Here is an 11,210-nt window from a genome sequence, read left to right as displayed (position 1 = left end):
AGCTTCAGATAAATTGACATCCACAGTGAAAAGCAGTGCAAATAAATACAAACATTTTGTGACACTGATCTTTTCTCAAGATGAATGTCAGTGTGTTCTGTTTCAATCACATTTAACCTGTAACTGAATTTTGTGTCATTTCTTTACAAAACGTAACACAACTATGAAACGTGTTTTTATGGCACATGTACAGAACCATCTGGTTTAATCTGAAATCAGTGATTGAATTACATCTAATTTAAGAGCATCTGAAATCCTCTTACGAATAATACGTAAACAGGATTTCCTTTCATATATTTGTATTTAGGCTGCAATTTAGTTGATGTTTGAAGGCCCGCATCAACCTAAAATGTGTTATACTGAAAGAAATTAACTGCTTTAAAAATATGAGGAGCAGAAGGTACAGGTATGACCTTTGTAAAAGGTCATTAAAAAAACAGCTCTAAAGCAAATTACAGATATCTAAAATATTTATCATTTTTACTTCCCACCTCTGCTCTCTCTCACTGTCCTGTCTTTCTGGCTTATCTGATGCTGTGTATCTTTAGATTATGCTGTAATATGATTGAGGAGTGATATAATTTGGCTTGAACATTGTTTCATTATTTTACCATAGTTAAAAAATTTTTTTACTTTACAAGAAAATCTAAATTTATACAACTATTGCCACTTAAAAATGTCTTACATCATTGTACCAAGAGTTACATATGTTTTTACTCAACCGTGACATGCATATCATTAAATACTAAACAATAACATGTGTCACCTTTACCATTCCTTGATCAGCCTTTCCACAACACAAATGAACAACTACTGACAGAGGAGCTACAGAGAAACGCAGTTCAGCACTTCTGGTGTGTCAGTGCAACTCATTGTCAAAGTGATGAAAGGTACACAGAATTCTCTCGAAATCATCAGTGCACATGTAATGCCCTCACATTCCTGGCCTACCTTAATGAGGAACACCAGTTCAACACAGCCCGACTTGATAAGGTGCTTGAACAGGGAGATGCACTCTACTGTTGGATTAAAACAAATCTTCAGCAGGAGAGGCGTTATACACAAAATCATCTGACCATGGAGGACCTGCCCAAAGAAGTTCATGCTGACATAAATGTCTACAGTGTGAAAATGGACAACATAAGGTACGGATACCTGAAAGCAGAGGACAAAACTTATCAAAGAAAAGGATGGTGGTTGCCTCTTGCTAGTCGCCTTGTATGTCTGTCAACAGATGTGAACTATGCTTTGCTCATGGTTTCGCCTCAGTGCATTGCAGTTTTCCGTGACAAATCTGGGAGGTATGGATTATTTGATTCACATTCAAGAAGTGCAGCAGGTTTACCCCAGCCAAATGGAACAGCAGTCATGCTCACTTTCACTCATGTGAATGACCTGATCACCCACCTGCATAACCTTTTCCAAAATCAAGGCAGGTATGCAAGATATGAGTTTGTGCCTGTTTCTTTCAAAAGAGTCAGCACTCACAACGAACAGCCTGCACAGTCAACTCAAGCAACACCAGGAGCAACAGCTACATCACCACAAAATGATGAACCACAAATCACAAATCCCACTGTGCAAGTGCCTCAACCAGAATCAGCCCAAACCTACATGACAATGTTAGAAAGTGCTTTAAACCCACAACAAGACAAAATGGCTTCAAATCAAATTTGTGAACATCAACTTGAAACATCTGTTGATCCAACAAGCAACATCCAAACAGAACAACAAGAAAATCTCGAACTCAATAATGAAAGAGATAAAGTCCTAGATAAACCCCCCAAAAAGCAAGAAATGTATGCAGATTAAATAAACGACGGCGTGGGAAAGCTATTCGTCAAGCTCAAAGTCACAAGCAGCATCTAAAAGTAAAGAAAAATCTTCATCTGAAGACTTGGCAAAGAAGATAAACAAAAAAAGACACGAAAAGCAACGATATGCCTGCTTTCCTGAATTTCGAATGAAAAAATTACAGGCTGTGAAAACTCAATATGCTCAAAACTGTCATCGCCGTAAACAAAAACTGTTGTCAGCCAAAGGTTATTATGCAAATCCTCATATTCAAGAGAAGATAAAAGCCCACAAAGTGAAGAGATACCAAAATGATCCTCATTTTCAACAAAAAAGAGAGACTACATTATCAGAAGATATACCACAGATGCCAGCTTTCGAACCAGACAGAAACAATATGTGTTCCGAAGATACAACACGGATGCTGACTTTCAAAGCAGACAGAAGCAATATCTGGTCCAAAGGTACAACACGGATGCTGACTTTCAAAGCAGACAGAAAAAATACATAAGAACAAAATATGCATCGGATCCAAACTACAGGCACAAACAAAAAAAATCAATTCATGCAGGTATCATAATGACTCACAATTCAGACTGCACCATATACAGCGCTGTGCAGAGTACCAGAGACACAAAATGGCTACCACTGCATCTTTCGCCATTTATAAAAAGTTGTGTGCGCAGAGAATAAAGAAGAAATACAGACGACTAGTAACACAATTCCAGCAGGGTCCACAGTCTGAAGCACAGCCCCAGCTTGTAGTGAATAGTGTGATGCAAGCAGCCACATTAGCTTTCCGTGAAACAATTAAGTTAGGACCCACCCATGTCTGTACAGTGTGCCACAGAACTCTGTTTCCTAATCAAGTTAAACACTGCAAAAGATCAAAGTATGTTAAAAATAGTCACATTGTTGACACTTGCTTGACAGGAAAATTTGTCCATGTTTGTGATGGGGAATGCTCAGCTAATTGTACTTTCCCAAAACACAGAATGGAGGAGTGGATTTGCTACAACTGTGACAGCCACCTACAACGAGGAAAGATCCCTTCCATCGCAGTGGCAAACAATTTAGCACTAGCACCCATTCCAATTGAACTGAGTCAATTAAATGTACTAGAACGACAACTGATTGCTAAAATTCTCCCGTTTGCCAAAATCATTGCATTACCAAAAGGACAGCAAAGAGCCGTACATGGGGCTGTTGTTTGTGTACCGTCGGATGTGGAAACCACAGTAAACTGTCTTCCCAGACCTAGCAATGAAGCCCAGCTCCTGCAGGTACAACTGAAAAGACACATCAGATTCAAAGGATACCAACACTTCTACACTGTGAACATGAAGAATGTGTTAGCAGGATTATCAAAGCTAAAAGAGATGCATTCAGAATACAAAGATGTATCTATTGATGATGACGCTACTTTTGCTGATCCCACAAAATCAGATAATCGAGACGGAACATGACACTGCTGATGCAGATATTCAAGATGCACTGCCCAGAAACTTCGACAACCAAATTGTACCAGAAAGAAGAACCACTGAGGATACAACAGCTGGAATACTTGAGCCATGTCATGATGTAAACGAACTATTGGAGCCTGAACAGTCAAATGGAGAGCCCTTACAAGATACGGAGAAGAAAAGGAAGAACTTCGCCTGGTCTTGTTCTAGACACCTGTATGCAACCACCAGATATAGCACAGGACATTTTATCATATGGTGAAGGAATATTTAGCATTGCACCCGCCCAAGAAATAGACCTGTTGGCTTCTTCTCTGTTCCTAAACTTGAAGCCATGGCCTTTCCTGTGCAGTTCCCAACTGGACAGAACACATTAGATGAAGCCAGACAAGTCAAACTGTCCCCAAGCATGTATTTTAATACACGGCTGTTCTCTGCAGATACACGGTTTGCAACTGACCAAAGCTACCTATTCTTTGCACAGTTTGTAACAGAAACACACATGGCTACAAACAGCATGTCCATCCAATTGCGCAAAGGTAAGGCAATCACCAAGGATGGACGTAGAATTTGTAACAGAATGCTTCAAAATAAAGACGAAGTGGAGAGACTGATAAATAACAAAGATGCAACACGCTTCATGAAACCTCTGAGAGGTACTCCAGCCTATTGGGAGAAGGCACTGAAAGATCTGCATGCTATGGTCAGACAGTTAGGAAAGCCACTTTTTTCCTGACATTTTCAGCTGCTGAAATGAGATGGCCTGAGGTTGTTGAGGTCATAAAAACTCAACAAGGTGAACAAGTGGATTTTTCACAACTTGACTGGAACACAAAGTGTGAAATTCTCCGAAGCAACCCTGTGACTGTGATGCGATTGTTTGAAAAAAGAGTCGATGCACTAATGACAACACTGATCCTGTCCCCAGCACAGCCCATCGGTGAAGTAGAAGATTACTTTTATCGAGTGGAGTTTCAGGCCAGAGGTAGCCCTCATATCCATTTACTGGTTTGGGTCAAAGATGCACCTAAATTTGGAAGCGACCTTGAAGACCACGTGTACAAATTTATTGACAAGTACATAACATGTAAGATGCCTGACCAAAATGCCGATCCTGAACTTCACAAAATTGTGTCTGAGGTTCAAGTCCACAGCAGAAATCACTCCAGATCCTGCAAAAAAGGTAATGTGTCATGTAGGTTTGGGTTCCCCAAACTACCGGTAGACCAAACAATGATCACTTTCCCAAGCCCAGATGATGACGATGATCACAATGATAAGCAGCATAGCACAAGTAAGGAGAAAGGCACAAATGAAAAACAAAAGCAAAAAAACAGACGAATGGCGCTCGCAAAAAACAGAAAGAGGCCAAAGAAAAACTCCAGCCATTGAGAGATTTGCTCTGTGACCCAAATTCCTCGTTTGAGGACTTGTCTGAGCTGCTTCACAAATGCAGATTAACTTATGAACAATACTTGGATTGTGTCTTCAATTTAAGCAATGGCCATGTCATCCTCTTAAAGCGTGAACCTAATGACTGCTGGGTGAATGCATACAATGCAGATCTGCTGAGAGCCTGGAATGCCAACATGGACATCCAATATGTCATTGATGACTACAGCTGCCTGATGTACATGATGTCTTATGTCTCTAAACCCGAATTTGAGATGACACAATTTCTTAATGGAGTCATCCAGGAGGTCAAAAAGTCCAATGTCAATGAAAGAGATGAAATGAAACAGATAATGCAGGCATATGCTAAACACAGAGAAGTCAGTGCCCAAGAATCCGTGGCAAGGACATGCAGCCTGCCACTAAAAAAGTGTTCACGCAGTGTGGTGTTCATACAGACTGATGATGATGCCCTGAAAATGAGTCTCCCGATGAGCAGGTTGCAGAGCATGGCACCAGATGATGAAAATGTGTGGATGTCTGGATTGCCAGAAAAATATGCAAACAGACCCAGAACGCCTGAGTTTGAAAGAATGTGTTTGGCTGAATTTGCTTCAGAGTACAGGATTCTCTACAGCCGTCAAACAGAGTCAAAAAATGCCATCCCTCTTTTGAATAACATGGGTTATATTCAAAAGAGAACAAGAGGGAAACCTGCAATAATCAGATATCCTCGCTTCTCAGAAAAGAAACAACCAGAGAAGTTTATAGCAGACTACTAAAACTTTATTTTCCACATCGATCAAATGATGACCTTAAAAACACAGAACACCCACATCCGAACAGTTCTACAAAAGTGGACGAAAACATGGTTTTGCAGTACGGCCAATTGTTACCTTTAACAAAAAGCGTTATGAAAGCCATGGCAAAACAATGGAAAGGGCATTGGAACAGATTGAACAACAAGGCCCACTTATCAATGCATGGAACACCTTTGCACCTGAGGTTGAAGTAGATCGTTTAGAGTGTGTGGCCCAACGACAATCCAGACATGACACTGACGAAAATGAAATGGACATTGTTCCAGACTACCAAGTCAGTGGTAGCAGCAGTGGAGCCATGCCAGCAATCATAGCACCAAAGCTGAGCCCAGACTTTGTCAGAAAAATGTACCAAAGTCTGAATGAAACCCAAGCATCCATATTCTACGCAGTGCGTGAGTGGTGTTTCAAACTTGTGTGGGGTCACTGTCCTGAGCAGTTCTTTTATTTTGTCTCTGGAGGAGCTGGCTGTGGAAAATCACATGTTATCAAGTGCATATATGAGGAGGCAACAAAGATTTTGCACCAACTCCCCAGATTCCGTGACCAAGCAGACATGTCCTACCCTGCAGTCCTGCTGGCTGCATTTACTGGCACTGCAGCTTTTAACATATCTGGGAAAACACTGCACTCTCTGCTAAAGCTGCCAAAATCTTTAAAACCGCCGTATCAGGGACTGGGGAATGCACTGGATGAAGTGAGAGCTTCACTTTCAAATGCAGAGATTCTGGTCATTGATGAGATATCTATGGTTTCTAAAGACCTTTTTGCCTACATCCACTGGAGACTTCAGCAGATCAAAGGAAACAAGAAGCCTTTTGGTGGGATGTCTATCCTTGCAGTAGGAGACTTTTACCAGCTGCCACCCCTTGGAAAAGCCAAACCACTCTGTGTGTACGAGGACAATGTCCTTGATCTCTGGAAAGACTATTTCCACATGGTCAACCTGACAGAAATCATGCGACAGAAAGATGATCATTCTTTTGCTGAAGTTCTGAACAGGATAAGAGTAAAGCAAAAAACAGATTCTCTTGAAGCCAATGATAAAGCCTTGCTCACACAGGCTATCCATGACATAAAAGACTGTCCATCTAATGTATTACACATTTATGCTACAAACAAAGAGGTGGACAAACACAATTCAGCAACTGTAACTGCTCTTCATTCTGATATCATAAATATTCAGGCCGAAGACTACAGAAAAGACCCACGAACGGGTGAGATGGTCCTGCTGGCAGATATGATGAAAGGCAACAAAAGAGATTTACCTGATAACATACAAGCTGCACCTGGAGTGCGTGTTATGATTATTAGAAATTTGGATGTTGAAGATGGGCTTGTTAATGGGACATTTGGAACAATCACGAACATTGTGACAACCACACAGGATGGACCAAAAACTGTGAATCTCATTGGACTTACGCTGGACAATCAAAATTCTGGGCAAAAATTTCGCAGAAAAATACAAGGATCCTCAGACAACCTGGTATATATTGAGAAATGTGAAGAATCTACAAGTAAAAAAGGAGTTCTTCGCAGGCAATTTCCAATGAAGTTGGCCTTTGCATGTACAGCTCACAAAGTACAAGGCATGACAATGGAGTCAGCAGTAGTATGTTTGAAGCGTGTTTTTGAACCTGGAATGGCCTATGTTGCACTCAGCCGCACAACCTCACTTAAAGGACTCTACATCACAGACTTTGATGAAAGGAAAATCTATGCTGATCCTGCCATCACAGATGCACTCAAAATATGAGACATGCATCATTTGAGAATGCAAGACCACTGTTGCAATTCTTAAAATCAGTTGTTCCCACAGTCCCCACGATGACAATTATCCATCACAATGCACAAGGTCTCCCAACTCACATGGAGGACATGAGATGCCACCATGAACTCAGCCTTGCTGATGTTTTATGCATAACAGAAACTCACTTGTCTGGATCATCAGTTTCTCCCCGCTTCCAGCTCGAACAGTACAACATGGCCACACGCAACAGACACGTCTCTTACACAAACCATACAGACATGGCAAAGGTAAATGGCGGTGGAGTTGCAATGTACTACAAAACAGTTCTTACAGCAGAGTCTCGAAAATACCTGCAAAATGTGACTGACCTTGAATTTGTTGTTATCAAGGTTGAATCGCCAGTCACAGCTTTGATAGCAACTGTATACAGGCCACCAAATTACAGCCACGTGAGGTTTTTACCACAAATGCAATGTCTTTTGGACTCATTGGAAATGATGAATTGCCAACCAATTATTGTTTGTGGAGACTTCAATGAGGACCTTATGAGCAGAGGAAAAAAACCCATCCAAGAACTGTTTCAGTCAAGAGGATATGCACAACTTATTACTGCTGCAACTACCGAAAAACACACATTGATTGATCACCTTTACATATCACAGCCAACGCCTGCCTCCAATCAGGTGTTCTGAATACATATCACAGTTATCACAACCCCATTTATTGTGTAATTCACTAACACAAAATGACTGCAAGGTTGTGAGGGATATGGACTTGCCAAGTGATCTTAGTGTCTTTGCAACTGAGCACACTCTACCACCAACAAGGACAGCTCACCAGTGGGAGCTGATAATAAGACTGCTCTCATCCATTGAAGAGCTGACCAGAAACGTGAACAGAGAGACTGCAACTGCACCTGATGGGATCCCTGCCATAACAGGTAATTGTATTTTTGTTTCTACTTTATATTGTAACATTTGATATTGTTTGAAACAAACTATAATCTCATCCATTAATTAAGTCATCCATTCATTCATAACTCCTCAGATGTGTTCTGTCCAGTGAAGGCAGTGAGAAGCCCTACACTGATCTTGAAACTGTGCCACGCTAGTAGAGACCGGCTACAAGGATGGGCAGGTATAGTGAAATTAAAATGCACCTTTTGGTTCAACAGGTTTATATATATACAGTCAAGTGATCAAAAGACACCAGTATTAAACCCATTTAAACCAACTACATGCTTGGATTGGAACTGTATACAGGCCACCAAATTACAGCCACGTGTGGTTTTACCTACATAGCAACTTACCCCATCCAAAGACACCAGTATTAAGCAAATTTCTTTTTTTACTACCTTTTTAATATAGTTTTGGGTCATTTAGTTCTAAAGTTAGATTTGTTTTTCCAATTATTTTTTAGAACTTCATTACTTGCCATTTCGCTAACTGAAGAGCTGCGCTTTGTGATGTCTCTTGTTTTATTGTTTTAAATTGTGTTTTCCTTTATCTGTTTCTAGCTGTTTTCGCAAAGTCAGCCAACCACTTGCTTCCAAATGACCCTTATCCAGAAGTATCCGTGAGTGCCTCATCAACAGAAACTAAAGTGGAGACCTACCTCTCAGAGAAAAACGCACACATAAGAAAAGCCGACCCACTTCAGTACTGGGAAGAACATCCTAATCTGTTTCCCTCTATGGCTGCTGTTGCGATCCCAGTGTGCCCCTGTAGCTCTGTGGACAGTTTTGGATTTGTTTACATCTCACCCAACCGCTCACGGCAGATGGCTGCACCTCTCTAAGCCTGGTTCTGCCGGAGGTTTCTTCCTGTTAAAAGGGAGTTTTTCTGAACACACTCTACCACCAACAAGGACAGCTCACCAGTGGGAACTGATAGAAAGACTGCTGATGCTCTCATCCATTGAAGAGCTGACCAGAAATGTGATCAGAGAGATGCACTGCACCTGATGGGATCCCTGCCATAACAGGTAATTGTATTTTTTTCTTTACATGTACATTATGATATTCTTTGAACAAACTATAATCTCATCCATTCATTAAGTCTCCATTCATTCATAACTCCTCAGATGTGTTCTGTCCAGTGAAGGCAGTGGAGAAGCCCTACACTGATCTTGAAACTGTGCCACGCTAGTAGAGACCGGCTACAAGGATGGGCAGGTATAGTGAAATTAAAATGCACCTTTTGGTTCAACAGGTTTATATACAGTCAAGTGATCAAAAGACACCAGTATTAAACCCATTTAAACCAACTACATGCTTGGATTGGAACTGTATACAGGCCACCAAATTACAGCCACGTGTGGTTTTTACCTTACATAGCAACTTACCTCATCCAAAGACACCAGTATTAAGCCAATTTCTTTTTTACTACCTTTTTAATATAGTTTTGGGTCATTTAGTTCTAAAGTTAGATTGTTTTCCAATTATTTTTTAGAACTTCATTACTTGCCATTTGCTAACTGAAGAGCTGCGCTTTGTGATGTCTCGTTTTATTGTTTTAATTGTGTTTTCCTTTTATCTGTTTCTAGCTGTTTTCGCAAAGTCAGCCAACCACTTGCTTCCAAATGACCCTTATCCAGAAGTATCCGTGAGTGCCTCATCAACAGAAAATAAGTGGAGACCTACCTCTCAGAGAAAAACGCACACATAAGAAAAGCCGACCCACTTCAGTACTGGGAAGAACATCCTAATCTGTTTCCCTCTATGGCTGCTGTTGCGATCCCAGTGTGCCCCCTGTAGCTCTGTGGACAGTTTTGGATTTGTTTACATTCACCAACCGCTCACGGCAGATGGCTGCACCTCTCTAAGCCTGGTTCTGCCGGAGGTTTCTTCCTGTTAAAAGGGAGTTTTTCTGAACACACTCTACCACCAACAAGGACAGCTCACCAGTGGGAACTGATAGATAAGACTGCTGATGTGCTCTCATCCATTGAAGAGCTGACCAGAAACGTGAACAGAAAGACTGCACCTGATGGGATCCCTGCCATAACAGGTCATTTGTATTTTTTTGTTTCTTACTTATATTCTTTGAAACAAACTATAATCTCATCCAAACAGAGTTTTCATTAAGTCATCCATTCATTCATAACTCCTCAGATGTGTTCTGTCCAGTGAAGGCAGTGGAGAAGCCCTACACTGATCTTGAAACTGTGCCACGCTAGTAGAGACCGGCTACAAGGATGGGCAGGTATAGTGAAATTAAAATGCACCTTTGTTCAACAGGTTTATATATACAGTCAAGTGATCAAAAGACACCAGTATTAAACCCATTTAAACCAACTACATGCTTGGATTGGAACTGTATACAGGCCACCAAATTACAGCCACGTGTGGTTTTTACCTCGCATGGCGACTTACCTCATCAGAAGACACCAGTATTAAGCCAATTTCTTTTTTTTTTACTTCATTTTAATTTAGTTTTGGGTCATTTATTCTAAAGTTAGATTTGTTTTCCCAATTATTTTTTAGAACTTCATTACTTGCCAGTTTGCTAACTGAAGAGCTGCGCTTTGTGATGTCTCTTGTTTTATTGTTTTAAATTGTGTTTTCCTTTTATCTGTTTCTAGCTGTTTTCGCAAAGTCAGCCAACCACTTGCTTCCAAATGACCCTTATCCAGAAGTATCCGTGAGTGCCTCATCAACAGAAACTAAAGTGGAGACCTACCTCTCAGAGAAAAACGCACACATAAGAAAAGCCGACCCACTTCAGTACTGGAAGAACATCCTAATCTGTTTCCCTCTATGGCTGCTGTTGCGATCCCAGTGTGCCCCCTGTAGCTCTGTGGACAGTTTTGGATTTGTTTACATCTCCCCAACCGGTCGCGGCAGATGGCCGCCCTCCCTGAGCCTGGTTCTGCCGGAGGTTTCTTCCTGTCAAAGGGAGTTTTTCCTTCCCACTGTCGCCAAAGTGCTTGCTCATAGGGGGTCATATGATTGTTGGGTTTATTATATACATTAATGCTTGTATGCTTTTC

General features: G+C 41.1%; 1 long non-coding RNA gene across 1 annotated transcript; it reads left to right on the top strand.

The window, feature by feature from the left end:
- The first annotated feature begins 10,014 nt into the window (after positions 1–10,014).
- LOC109196125 (uncharacterized) lies at positions 10,015–10,363 on the top strand. Its single transcript, XR_002057579.2, has 2 exons — positions 10,015–10,228; positions 10,333–10,363. It is a non-coding gene; the product is annotated as an uncharacterized LOC109196125 (long non-coding RNA).
- The last annotated feature ends 847 nt before the right edge of the window (positions 10,364–11,210 follow it).

The sequence above is a fragment of the Oreochromis niloticus genome, linkage group LG13 (assembly GCF_001858045.2).
Source record: "Oreochromis niloticus isolate F11D_XX linkage group LG13, O_niloticus_UMD_NMBU, whole genome shotgun sequence".
Taxonomy (NCBI): domain Eukaryota; kingdom Metazoa; phylum Chordata; class Actinopteri; order Cichliformes; family Cichlidae; genus Oreochromis; species Oreochromis niloticus.
This window is presented reverse-complemented; position numbering and strand designations above follow the sequence as displayed.